Source organism: Triturus cristatus, chromosome 8, assembly GCF_964204655.1.
Source record: "Triturus cristatus chromosome 8, aTriCri1.1, whole genome shotgun sequence".
Classification (NCBI taxonomy): Eukaryota; Metazoa; Chordata; class Amphibia; order Caudata; family Salamandridae; genus Triturus; species Triturus cristatus.
In genome coordinates, this window is record NC_140591.1 from 1,065,239,484 (window position 1) to 1,065,254,794 (window position 15,311).

Genomic DNA, 15,311 nt, shown 5'->3' on the forward strand with positions numbered 1-15,311 from the left:
CTCTCTGATGCTGCACCCACTACTCTATATTTCCTGTGCAGGCGGCCCCTTGACCCCTATCTCCCCTGAACTCCTCTCCAGGGGTCAGGATATTGTAGCAATGTGAACCCTACTAAGTTGTCAGCGATGTGCTGGAAAGTAAACACCCTTGCGTCACTTTGCATCACTTAGTAAATCTAAGCCCTTCAGTTGAAATCGGAACAGGTGGGTTTATACATTTGAATGAATGTGCTGTCAGTGGATGGCCAAATCCCTTACATGTTACCTATCTTTGTTCACAGTCTTTACTTTCTTCTATATCTTTAACATCTGCTCATCAATTAGGATAATGCATAGACAGGTTTTAATGTTTGTATGTATAACAGTAGATGGATTCTTCAGTATGGACGGATCATAGATTTTTATTGCTTGTATGGTTGAGATTGACTTTATTTCTTCTAAGATTAAGGGCCCCATTAGGATGGCGGGCGGATCGCCCCCGCCAGGCCAGCGGTAGTCACCGTCGGCCCGGTGGGGACGATCCACCCGCCATCCATGCTGCAAAGACCCCCCGCCATATTACGATGGCTGGGGGGTGCGTGGCGGACGGAAAGACCGTCCACCGCTTTTACGCCCAGTCAAAAAAGGTTCAATATGGTGGCGGTGTCTGTTAGACACCGCCAGCCATATTACAATGGGGGCGGAAACATGCCTTTCCGTGGCGGCATTGTCGCCACGGAAAGGCATGCGGAGTTTACTTGCGGGGGCCTGTTGCGGGCCCCCAGGGACTCTGGGGGTGGGGGTACACATGGGGGCTACCTATGGTACCCCCTGCATTTCAATGTACAACGTGGCAGGTACCGCGCCTTTGTGGCATTGCGGCGGGCGGTGCCTTCAGCACCACCCGCCGCAATGTTTCAAATGTGCGATGCGCCCGCCAGTGTGGCGGGCGCATCCTAATGGAGGGTGCGGGACCGCCGCTAGCATTGTGGGCGGTCCCGATTCCCGGCGGTATGGCGGGCGGACAAAGTCCCCCTGCCATACTAATGACCCTCTTTGTTGGGAAACCAGAAAATAAATGACAGTCATTGTAAACTACACAAATGGCAATGAGCAAATTCAAAATGAGCATACTGCTAATAACAATATTTATGCTAGTGCTTTGTTCAGGTAATACATTATTCAGTGCTGGAGAGGAGTTGCCATAAGTGTTGGACACATCTATATCAGATAGTTTATTTTAAAAAAAGCTATATTTGTGAGATTAGAGACATCTTAATGAACATTTACTCAGCTAATTAATGTGTTACTTTTCTTAACAAAACGATACTGCTTAAATCCATTCATCCACCTACATCTTTAGACATACATTATACATATACTTGATTGATGGTGCGCCAGGAAAAAAGTAAGTCTGAGAGGAAAGGAAAGGGGAAAAGGAGAGAGGATATTGTAATAACGCAGGAGAGGTGCTCTCTCCTCTCACACAATTTCACACAGTCATTCACCTATATATCCATCCAACCACACTCTTTTTTATCCAGGGTTGAAAACACACCCATGCATTAACCTATCCATGCATCATCCAATTTTCTACCCACATGCTCCTTCACATTCATGTATACCACCATGCAGCTTTCTATACCTTTATGCAATCAGAGCACCTGCATGCAATAAAACCAATACTTTTATACATCAAACTTTCTTCCTGAATATAGTGAACCTCCATCATAGTGTCGAACCAGGAGAAGAGAAGTGAAGAGAAGAGAAGAGAAGAGAACTACTTAGACTATACTCAAAACCATTAACAAAATCTATCCTCGTCATCCGTCCATACTGAAGAATCCATCTACTGTTATACATACAAACATTAAAACCTGTCTATTCATTATCCTAATTGATGAGCAGATGTTAAAGATATAGAAGAAAGTAAAGACTGTGAACAAAGATAGGTAACATGTAAGGGATTTGGCCATCCACTGACAGCACATTCATTCAAATTTATAAATCCACCTGTTCCGATTTCAACTGAAGGGCTTAGATTTACTAAGTGATGAAAAGTGACGCAAGGGTGTTTACTTTCCAGCACAAAAGGGATTTTGCACTGGAAATGTGCATGAATTGCTTTAAATCGCTTTGTGATGGGACGGGTCTGCGGTGTTACTTGGGTGGATCAGTGCAAACATCGATAGGTTTTGCAGCAAAGACCAATCTACTAGTACTAAGACAACCGATTTGATTGATTGATTGACAGCCAGATCAGGATTTGCATAACAACCTAAGCCTCCCAGAAGCAAGCACTAACAAAGTGAAATGTTTTAAATTTTTAAAAATGCACACATTCCATGTGTGTGAAAGTGAAGAACAAACTTGCAGTGCATGGGCTCCTTCTGTGTTTATTTGAACATCAGAATTTGTACTGTAAGGGTTTGCTTCCAGTACAAATCCCAAGCTAGATTGCACACATTGACCTCTCTTAAACCGTGCATCACACAGAACATCCTTTTAGAGTGCCAGCTCAGAGGCTGACAGCAGTAGTAGGCCATTGTTATTTGAAATGGCTCTTTGCTGTGTTTTCACTTCTGCATAACACAGGGCAGCCAATTTGGTTGCTTGGCTTAGTTGCATGCAAATTTAGTACATTTGGCCCAATATATGCAAATACTTAGGTCCGGATTTAGATCTTGGCGGATGGGTTACCCCGTCACAATGGTGACGGATAGTCTGTCCACCTAAATTATGTCCTATGGAATTTATATTCCAGCGGATGTGATATCATTACATTTAGAAAAATGAATATTGGTGCTACACATAGCGCAAATGATATTTTCCTGTGATATATAACTCCCGTAGATTTACACAAGGCACTGACTACGCTAATGGAACATTCAAATCACAGGAGTTTTAAAATAAATACAGAGAAGTCACTAGTAGTGGCATTGAGATTGGTTTATTTTTTAAGTTTAATTTTATTTTTAACTATAAAACATGAAATCTTAGAACCATGTTCCAAGCAAAACATGAAGCATAAATAATTGAACTAGAAAAAGTCATAACATATTGAATATGGATGATGCAGCATTTCATCAGTATCGGATATATTGATATTCTACTACATGGCTACTGAAGAAAAGGTTTTGGAGCACTAAAAAATATGTCATTGTAGTGGCCTATTCTTAAACTGCATTTTGTAGTACATTTTGTAGTACTACAATATTACCACAAACATACTACAAATGCAATTCACAAACATACACGCAGAGGTTATGCCTCTCCTATCTTTTTCTGTGCAGAGATCTCTCCCTAACTGAGGATGTAAGTTTACCTTTTAATGATAAATGTGGGAGGAAGAGAAGGAAGTGGCTCGAAAATGGGAAATACTTATGACTAAAGGATAGGGGATTAGGGACTAGTAAGGAGGAATTTAGGGAATGACATGCGTCCACCCACAAAAGAGTAAGCCCACGGCTAATCACAATCTGCACTTCTAATGTTACAAATGAGCCAAAAATTACGGGAGTAGGTCTAGCAGCACACATGTCCAACCACTGGTACTGCAACACCCTCCCATAGAAATCACTGGAGGTTGGGACAATATTAATTTAATGTTAAAAAAACATCTAAAGCCAAAGTAAACTTTTTATTGCATTCTAACATATTTTAATACCAATGTTTTAGCTTAAAATTTAACATACCATTAATGTTTATTAAAATACTTTTAATTAGTGGGAATCTTTATTTTATTTAAACCTTAGTGAAATTATTTCAATATAATATACTTAAAATATTTAACTTTTAAATTTAAAATGAGTTATTAATGATTTAGCATTTTATCTATTTTATACTACATTTATAACAAAAATAATTCCCATTGATAAATAGCATACAAATATTTGTACTACTTATTTGTGAGTTAAATAAACATTTTACATTTCCCTTTACTTTACATGACAAGGCTCCGTAGTTGGAGCAGAGATCTCCGTATTTTAAAGTATGGAGAAAAGTAAAAAAAGCGTATTAAACTTGAAAAAGGTCATAAGCATTTTTTATATTAAATATCAATGTAAATTAATTTTATATATCTATCATAAAAATGGAATAAAAAATGCCACAGCATTATTAACTAAATTTTGAATGATATTGTTAATTATTTTAAATACGATAAAATAATAAAATGGTTTAAATTAAAAAATAAATTCCCACCTAAAGTATTTTCATCATGCATTAAATGTGATGTATCGAATTAATCAAAATAACTTGAAATATATTTTCATAAAAATTGATGTTACATCAAAAACGTATTACAATATTTCCAACCAAATAATAAATATATTTTATTTATATAGATGCATTTTTTACATTAGATTATAGTTCTTCACAGTTTTAAGGATTTCAAATAATTTAACTTAATTTAACATTAATTCCCATGGGGTTTTATGTTAAGCTCCTGCCTCCATTATCTTCTATTGCAGAGTGTTGCAGTATCAGTGGTTGGCCATGTGTGATGCTGGACTTACTACTGTTTTTTTTTACCATAGTAACTTACACTCGTAAACTTGTCTCCACCTGTTTTTAGGGGGTGAAGATGTGTAAATATGCACTTTTGAGTAACTTTACACTCAGATTTTTAGAGTAATAAGTGTAAATTTGCACGTGGAATTTAGAAGGGTAAATTACCTTAATAAATAGCCCATTTGTTTTTTATATGACAGAGCAATTTGGGAAACAGAATTTTCAAAAAATACTCAAAAAACTCTAAGGGAAACCCATCTTGTCACAGAGGCTTTCATTTGTGCATTACATATTACCTTGTTAATAATATATTTTTCCATTGAAGATAAATCAAACTTAGGCTCACATCATGATGTCGGGTGGACTTGCGGAAACGGGACTTACCGACCTCCACATTATTAGGATGTCACCCCACCTGATGCGGTTGCAGACTCCCATTTCTCTATGGGAGCTTGTGCTGCGGCTGTAAACCTAATGGTGCCTTCCACGCGGTGCAGAAATTAACAGGGGGCACATGTCCCCCAGGCCTCCAACCAGAGGCCGCTTTGGCAAGGGGGCTCTGCTAGGGGCCTCCAAAGTCACTTTCTGACAGGCTTTTCATGTCAGAAAGTCCAGCATTAAAAGACTGTCGAAAACCAACATCATAATCCCCACAGCGCAAATGCCGTACATAGGGGATTATGAGCGGCCTCTGAAAGCCCGTCGGTATCCAGTCAGTCCGACCGGCCAGTTTAAAATTCAACAACCTTCATTGGTTTAAGGCTGTCGGATTTGAAACCAACAATGTAATTTGGAAAGCCTCCGACCGCAGTAGGGAACTATATGTGAGATTAACCTGATAAATGATACGTAATAATTGTCAATATCTATATTTGGAGGAATAGGTTCAGAAGTATACAAATCCTCATAGAAGTTTGCAAAACATTTATACATGTCTATATTTTTAGCATAAACTATACTGTCTTTGTCAATTATCTTCTTAACATGGCATTTTTCATTCCATATTTATGGAAATTAACTTGGGCCTTCCCTAATTTAGTATGGCACCATAATAATGTGCTTTAACCTTCATACATACCACATACACTTCCAGTTGAATTTGTAGTTAAACTATATATTTGCTTTAATAATCTCGCCCTGTGTATCTTCACTATTACACGTATTATAAACATACTTCAATTTTTGAATATTCTTGAGAAAGTGGTAAAATTCTGCTGGAGCTTTATTTTCCTATGGAACTATACAATTAGTATAAAATTAGTAATGAAACTCTGAACTGTAGCCTTAAATGAATCCCAGACCATATCAATAGAAGCTCATTGCATTGTTTTAATCTCAAAATATCCTTCACCACAATGCTACAATTGTTAAAAAAGGATTCTATCACTTAATGATAAATTATTGAATAGACATCTAGCGGATCATAATGGGAGCATGATCTGCAAACAAAATGGATACTATCAGCAATATACAAACTCAGAAATATATAATATATTCTCAATTGTATAAAGGGTGTTATAAAGTTTTCAAGTTATTCTCTAATGTCTGGATTAAGAGAGCTCCACGAAGCAATAAATGTTCTGTAATATCACTCATCTGAACGTTGTTTGCAGAAAACTGGGAATGTATTTAATTTTAGAGTTTTAGTCTAGAAAGAGACCCATTAAGTGCTTGCAGTCACCATCCACATTTTTTTATTTATCAGAATGTATTAACATTGGACCCGATTCACAAAGGTAAACTGAGACAAAAGTCTAATTTTATGACTTTTGGTAGTCAGAAAGGGCATCTACTAGACTGACAAAGTCTAGTTTTACAGTGAGCTTTCACGAGGTCCTTGCTTGCAGCCACAATGGGGGGTGGGAACGAGACTGCTGCCGGCTTTCAGCCCACGTGAGTTGGCCCGAAGCATCAGTGAGCCTTGCGCCACCATCTTGGGACTGGCCGCGAGGCTCCACCACAGCCCGTCTGGACTTCCAGGTGATGCCCACCTTGCACAACCTGGTAAGTGCCTTGGGTTTGGACCCCCCCACCCCAGCTGTATTTATGGGCCTGCATTGCTTTTTGGTCACCTGGAGCCTTCTAATCACCCAGCATCCCTGTACTTGGGCAAACGTTTAGCACCATATTGCCTCTACATCCAGTGACTGAGACATTGTGCAGGCCTCCCCTGCTCCTCTACTTAGTTTTTCTCCTACAGGGTTGGGCTACCCTACAGAGAGGGAGCCTGCTGCCTCCAGAGACCTGTCCTGTAGGTGCCAGACCGCACAGCGACTTACAATCTGTTCTGAACTTTCATCAATTTTTTCACCCAGGCCACGCAACCTTCTTGCACCACAACCCACCCCATTTGCACTACTGAGTTGCACCTGGCCGGGCAACTCAACCCATGGCTTCCTTGGGGCTGCACCTCCAGCCTAGGCTCTGCACTGGTGGGCAGTGCCCCCCAGGGTGGGTGAGGTGTTCCTTTGAGATCCTCGACAGCTGCATCAATCACGTTGGTCCCCTGGAGGGGAAGGAGCCCCCTAATGTCTGGACCCCATGTTGTAGTGCATGACAACCCAAGGGTCCTTCCACTGAACCTCCTGGGCCTGAGGTCTTCTTCGCTTCACTGCCTCACTCACCTCTCTTGACATCACCGTCGGAGTGATCCCCACTGGAAGGTTTACCCACTCTCCCCAAAATGCAAGGGGACGGACTTTGTCACATGGCCCTGCCCAGATGGTATCACCCGGGTGAACCACCCCAGGCATTCTTTGCCCCTTTATGCTTAATCTTCTCTTATCACACTCACAGGAGGCTGACCGTCTGCCTTACACGTTTTGACACATCATCCTGAGAGCTCTGACTTTTCCTTCTCTCTGTTTCTTGACTTGGCAATGTGCTCCCACAAGTCTTCTGGCAAATCATCCGTTCAGCTGCTCTTCTCCGTGGCAGTCTCTCATCAAAGCTCCATGGCCACCGCCCAGAAGTTACCCACCACCCACCCACTGTGGATTCTCCCTGTCCATTGAAAGAAACCACAATGGAGCGGATTTTACAGGAGGTCAGTGTATTTGGCTGACACCAGGAAGGCATAGACTCCAAAATCTCATACCTCACTACTGAAACCAAATCCATCAGGGCTGACATTGCAGGCTTTCAGGGCAGGGTGGAGGGGATGAGCACCATCTCACAGACATGGAAGACGATCTCAACACTATACCGGACAGGGCTCAGGAACGTTTGTACCTGCAGACAAGCTCACCCACCTGGAAGACTGAGCCCAAAGGGACAATGCCTGCTTTTTTGTATTCCTGGAACAAGTTGAGGTCCCGGATGTTAGAGTTCTCCCCCCAGAGATACAACAAGCACACCGTGTGGGCCCACCACATCAGGAGTCATCTGGAAGGGCATGTCCCCTCATAGCCTGCTTCCTTCAACATGAACAGGCACAACAACTTCTGGCTGCTGCCCGCTCCCATGATAGCCACTGACTTCTAACAGGAGACAAACGATAAGAGAAAGGCCTTTTTTGTTCGCCATTCTTAGTTGTGAAAACTGGACACCAAGGGGCATATCAACAAGGGGTGGCGATAATATTATCGCTGCTTTAGAGCCCGTTTTCAGGCAAAAAGCGGCGATAATATTATCGCATTATCAATAAGGACACGCTAGCGCGTGTTTCCTTGCAATAGCGCCCCTTGTCAGGACGCCTCCCATCGCATCGCTAATGAGATGCAAAGGAGGCGTGCCTGACAAGACTCCCTTGGGAAAATATCGCTAACCCAGCTTCGTCATATTGACAACGAGGGTTAGCGTTATTTCAAATCACGTTAAGTATGCTTTAACGCAGGAATTTACCATCTGTTAAATTCCTGACTAAGGCATACCTAACATGGGGGGTGGATTGTGTGGCTAAGACCACCATGGAAAACGGCGATATCCACACTATCTCTGGAATTTTTATTGCCTCGGCGATGCGTGTTGTTGATAACGCGCTAACCGGGGCGATAAATTCCAGAGATAGCCGGCGATAAATATGCAAGCGCTAAGCACGCTTTGCGATATTTATCGCCGGCCCTTGTTAATATGCCCCCAAGTTTGGATGGTTCGAATCTGCCCATATGTGGATCATGAAGGTCCAACTACTTCTTCAACTCGGATGTCCTGCACTCCTTTCAGGATGGGCTCTCCGACCATGATATGTACATTGCAGCCTGGACTCGCCGGACGCCCACCACCCCTGGGCATGCCCACTCCTCCTACCTCTGGCAGCTGCTGGAGCTCTGGTGTTAGTTGCAGCTGGGGCCGAGTCTTGGAACAACCTTCCACGGTCCCAGAATGACAGAGATATGGCTCTTAAAGTGGTGGTATCCCATACTCTGGACCAGGGCAACAACAAGTCCTTATCCTCACTGAAATCTACCCAAACTGAGGGCTGAGACTAGCTCTTCTTTGCCACGACCACTACTCACCCTGACCTGGCAGCTGCATGACAAGGCCTTGGCATCCTCAGGACAGATGGATGAGTATAAGGTTTGTGACTGCATATCTCTTTTCTGTTCCATTTAATTGCCATATCATTTGATGTTTACTTCTAAATAGCTATGATTCATTTTGTTCTTTGATGCCCTGTTTTGCATTGTTATGTTCTCTGTATGGTACAATGTTTTGCCCTATCAAATAGCTTTTTGTTGTTGTTGAACTCATTGTTGGATTGTTTGTCATTGCTGTCATGCTGTCACTGTAACCCCAGCACGACCACCTCTTCTCCCCTCCTCCTTTCATCATTTCCTTGCCCACTGATGCCCCTCCTTCCGAATCCCCCACCCCTCTTATTAGTCAACATGGCTGTTTGTTATCATTTGGTTATCATCCATGTGTACACTATCTTTCACCGCTCAACACCCCCTTTCAGCCCCCTTGGCTATGTTGCCAACCTGGTTAATTACTGTGCGTTTTCTTTCCTGTCCCTCTATGCAAGACCTTGTGCATGCAAGCATAGACCCACAGTTCACAGCCACTGGCTTTCTGCCCTCAGTTTAGCAATGGATTGGTCCCTTTTTTCTTTCTCTCTTCTTCTTCTTTCCCTTTCCCCTCCGTTTTTCCCCTTTTTTCTTTTCCCTTTCCCTTTCCCCTCTTTATTGTCTTTTATAGAAGGCTGCCTACCCGCCCCTGCGTTCGAGGGGTCTTTCTGTGCTCCCCTACTCTTTCTTTTTCTTAACTCTCTCTCTCTCTCTTCCTTCTTTTCCCACTCCTATTTACTTCCATCTTTTTCTCTCTTAGTTTCTTCCATTCACTCTCATCTTCCCTCTTGAAGCTTCTGCTTATTGCTGCCAACACCACACCCCCTGTCTTGATGGCCGCCTCTGCCCCTCACCTCCCTCATCTCTGCGTACCGGTTCCTGGAATGTTAATGGCTTAACACACCACATAAAACACAGGAAAGTGCTGTCCTCTCTGCAGTCTAAATGCATTGATGTGGCCCTCCTGAAGGAAACCCACCTCTCCCACCTGGAGTCCAAAAAACTGCATCGCGACTGGGTGGGTGAGGTGGTTCACAGCAGCTGTCCGATGGCACCAGCACCGAACTGGACTTTCCAGTAAATATGCCGTTGCTATCTACTTGTGCAGGTACCTGCCTTTCACTACCTTCAAGACATGGACTGGCCCAGACAGGCACTTTGTCGGAGCTTGGCGGGCTTGGCATTCAGGTTTTGGTGGGCGGATGCTTAGTGTTGGCTTAGTGTACACACACACAGACCCAACTGCCATTTCTTTCTTCACCTCAATTGAATCCTCACAGAAATCTGCGCATCCCGCTATCTCATTGGAGGGGACTGGAATTTAGCACGGGATGCAGTGCTTGACCTCACACGCCCTCTAGATGTACGTAAGAGCGTGGACCGGGCCCTAGTGGGGGACGTGATATCTGGTCACGGACTAAGTGGTCTTTTGCATCTTTTACACCCGAAGGACCAGGAATCCACCTTTTTATCGCCAGTTCACAGTTGTCAGCCCATACTGGGCTTTTTCCTGGTTTCTACCCCAGTGGTAACCCTCTCCCAGGACTCCAGAAACATGGAGGCGGCGATCTCCGACCATTCTCCAATCTTACTCTCCCTGGATCTGGGTCTTGCCTTCACAAGCAGTAAACCATATTGTTTTAAATAGATTGCGCTATCACACTCCCCAGGGCAAATCCTAGCTCCTTTCCGAAGTTTCAACCTTTTTGCAACACAACAGGTGGTTTATTCCCTCTCATTGAGCCCTGTTGGCAGCTGCTATAGTGACCTTTCGTGGCCAGCTCATGCGGGAATGCAGCTCTAGCCAATGCCCAGAGACCGTCCCAACCTGGACACTGAGGTTGCATCTCTCACATGCCTCTACATTGCAACTCCCTCCCCCCCATTTACCGCTGCCTGGAGAAAGGCCACATAGACCTTAATGCTCGGTTTCGAATATGCACTCTAGTGGCTTAAGGGTTGTCACTACGACCAAGGCGAGAATGCAGGACGACTATTGGTGGCCCAACTGTGCCAAAAGGAGTTAACGCTTGCTATCCCAGCTTTTCATACACAGGGCATTGTCAATGAATTTGCGGGATTATAACTGGACCGCTATACCCCCTGTCGGCCTAAAGGACTTCTTTGTTGGGGTGCACCATCCTAGCCTTAATGAGTCCAGTCGAGATATGTTTGAGGCGGTAATTAGCAAAACTGAGATAGCACAGGCTATCTCCAGGTTTTCTTACCACAAGCCTCCCTGGGAATATGGCTTTTCTGCAGGGTTCGATAAGTCAGCAGGTGAGGATGTGGTGTATACCCTCCATGAAGCCTTTCGTGAGACCGATCAAACAGTCTTCCTTGTCTCCGTCTCTAATAGGGCAGTGATAGCGGTCCTTCCTAAACTGGGGAAATATCCCTTACTCTGTGGGAATTACAGGCCATTTCCCTACTTAACAGGGACAACAAAATCCTTGTTGGTGTCCTGGTAGCCCACCTTCGGAAGGTGATTCCGTCCCTAATCCACCATATACAGGTGGGGTTCATTCAGAGTCACTCCTCCAGGAACCACCTCTGCACCCTCAACCATGTCTTTTGGTCGGATTATGACCTGCAGGACAGAGCTCTCATCCTCTTCCAAGACACCAAGAAGGTTTTTGATATTTGAGTGGGGTACCTTTTTTAGACAGTACGGCATTTTTAACAGAGGAAGGGAATTATAACCAACGTTTGCTGACTTTATGACACACCTACTGCCCAAGCTAACTGTGGAGGGTTCCTCTCAGAGCATTTGTCGATCTGAAGGGGAATTCAGCAGGGCTGCCGTTATCACCCTTGCTGTTCCTCCTGTCCATGGAACCCCTTGCAGCATTTGTTCGCCAATCCTCACTAGCATACTTATCCCTGGTGGAACAGCCACAGTATATATATGGACGATGTTCTGCTTACCATCTCGGATCTTCCTAACTCTCTTTTGGCCCTACTGGATATCCTTACAGGCTTTGTGTTGTATCTCAGGCTACGAGGTGAACTAGGACAAGAGCGAGGCACTAACCTTGTTGCGCATGAGCACCTGTGTGTTGGTATCTGCCTACCCCTTCCAATGGAAACCCTTGTGCCTCAAGTATCTGGGAGTCTATATAAACACATAGTAGGAGACAACCTCGTTCCCCTGCTGGCTTGCATGAAGCTGGACTTTGAGAAGTGGTTCCACCTCGGACTCTCTTTATGGGTAAGGGTAAAGACGGGGAGAATGGGGACATTACCCCAATATACCTACATCCTTGGCATGTTGCCCTTGCTGGACCCTCTATCTTCACTAGCTCAGTGGACAACAGCATAGAGTCTTTTGTCTAGGGCACCTGCCTCCCTATTTGGTCAGTGCCAAGCTTTTGGCCCATCGCTCGTTTGAAGGCCTGGGTCTCCCTTTGGTTAAGCACTATGCTCTGGTCATACACCTATCCCAGCTTGCTTATATGCTTTCCGGGACTCTGGATGCGCCACTGTGGGTGCTGACAGAGCATACATTATTGGATTGTGTACAGGGGTTGCACTCACTCTACAAGGGTGGTGCACCTACAGCGCAGGGCATGGTAGGGTCATGTTGGCGAGTCCACTGCCTCTATAGGGTGCCCCCCTTCTTCATGAGCATGCATCACTGTGGGGTAATGTCAGTCTGTGTATAGGTGGCAAGATGTTGAACTGGGGGAGTGGTGTTCAGCCGGCATCAGCAACCTCAGTCAAATCATTGACAGGGGTACCCTCAACCACTTCATGGCTCTCCATGAGGTGTTAGGCCTCCCACCACACCAGTCTTGGAGGTACCTACAGCTATGACACTGCCTAAACCTCCATTTGGGCGTGCAACCCTAGGTCCTCCAACCTTCTCCCTTATTCTCCTACTATAGGACATCAGGTCATTTTGGTGGGGTGATGTCTGGTTTCTATAACCTTCTGAGCCATCATATTTTTTCCCTACCCTTCCTTGCTAATCTCGGTTTCATATGTCAAGCCAGACTGCGGACGGACTATGAGGTGGAGGATTGGGATGACCTTCTGGAGACTCTTGACAGTGAGACAAGAGAGGCATGCTTCAAATTCTTTTTAAATTGCTGCACAACTGGCACTGGACCCCTGTAAAGCTGTGAGCAGTGAGCCTGCTGCCCCTTGTGACCTGCTGGCGCTGACCCCATGACAGCTGGGATCTACTACATGCCCTCTATGACTGCACCTTGATACGGACTTTCTGACAAGAAATATGCTGAGCAAGACCCTGCCAGCCGCGACCCCTCTGTCTTGTTCCCTGATCTTTTTACATGACCTTGCGGATTCCCTAGACCTCTCCTGCCTAAGATATACATTATCTGCCATTAGCACTCTACCACACCCCCTTCCCATAATGAGTGGCTCTAAGCGATGTATCAGACAGCCTCCTAGGAGCGAGTCATCTACAACCGCCAGGACAGAACTGAGGCCTTTCTCCACACCTGGATGCCCGTCCTCCAGGATGCTACCATCTAGCTGTTGGCACTGTGCGAACCCACCCCTATCAGTTTGATTGGTTGTTCTGCTTCATCACACTCCATGTCATGGCCCCCCCCATCAGATGTGTGAATCTATTGTTCATTCATTTTTTTTCTTCCAAGTTCAACTTCTCTGCCTCACTTTCTCCTTCACTTTGCTCTCCGTATTATTATTCTCTTTCTTTCTCTTCCCCTCTGCCCTCTCCTTCTTTATCCTCCATCCCTGATCTCACGCCTTTCACACCCTCGGACTTGCGGATTCGAGTATGGGCTCCCACCTCATTTCTTTTTCTTTCTTTATGCCCTTTTGTTATGCCCTCATTTCCTTTTTGACCTTTGTTGTACTCTTTTTGTATGGTTGTACTGTTTGCATTTATGAATCAGAATGTCCTTCTTATTATTATCCATCCTCTTCCCTTAAGGGTCTCTATTTTGGGGGCTTTAGACTTGACAAGTGGGACTTGTCTTGCTTTATTCTGAACTTTATTCATTGACAAAGTATAATTGCTTCGTTCTTACCTTTTTGTGTTTCTTGTTCCCGCTCCAAACCGATTTTTTATTTATTTATTAATGTCATATCCTTGCAAATGTGTCTTTTGAAGTGAAGCAATATGGCCATTCTGTTTGGCCAAATGTGTCAAAATTCTCTTTATTTTGATTTGATTCTGTAGGAAGTGGGTTATTATTTGAGGTGGGCAACTGCCTGTCAGGGTGAACCTTAAATTTCCTAAATTAACCTGACCTCATCCCCATGGTAGCTATGGCACAGAGTAGGGCAGCTTTAATTAGGACACTATTTAAATCACTTATGCAGTTCCAATAAAGAAATAAAGTAAAAACACCAAACAATAAAAGCCCACACTGAATTAGAACAGTAGAGTACATTTTAACAAAGACAGTAACAAAAAAATTACAAAAATACAATAAGGCAAAGTGGAGAGCTTCATGTTTAAAGTTTAAAGTGAAAATAGTGGCAATATTCACTAAGCGCCATTAGACCAAGACCTAGGTGCAATTTCCGTGCAGCCACAATGGACAGCAAGTCGGATACCCCAATTGGGTTCATCCTGGTCAAAGATTTTACTTTCTGAATTAGTCTTTTTTATGGAGCTCAAAATTCTCAAGTGGAGAAAGCCTGAAATTGTATGCGATGAAGTTGTATCAAAATCCGAGTCCTTTGCTGTGAGGTCCCCATGATGGCTTCATAAGTCTTGGAAGTCCAAACTCTTTCTGAACTTTTCAGGGCTTATGGTGCAGCTCCTCTTGGTTACTTCTAAGGTTCCCAGCACCTCCGGTGAAGAATCTGAGGTCCAGGAATTACTGCAGCAGAGCCCACCAGTAATGTCTGTGTCAGGTCTTGTTGGTGCCGGTCAATAGCCCCTTCTGTAAAAAGGCCTCTTATAGCTTGTTGTGTCAGGGTAGCCACACCGGAGGTTAGCCAATTGAACCTTGGAGTCTGCTCTTTGCCCTGGCTGCAAGAGGGAACAGGGCTTCAGGGCTCTTCCCAGGTCACAAACATCAGATCCAGTCCTCACCTGATGGTCTGCAGGTTCAGAAAGTGTTCTGAGTAGTTTTCCTTGGGATACCAATTTATGATGAGCACAAGACAGTGGGTGGGGGTGACACTTGTACACTCCCTAAACAATGGGGACAGAACTCCCTGGGGCAACCTTACCTATTTTTTCAGAAGTTCCTGTTTGCCCTACTGCAAACAATCCCACAGTAGACCTCACTCCTAAAATCTTAAAGTCCTAAAATCCAAGATAGGTAAACCTTCCTCCCTTGTGCAGGACTCTTGAGTTCAGCCAGA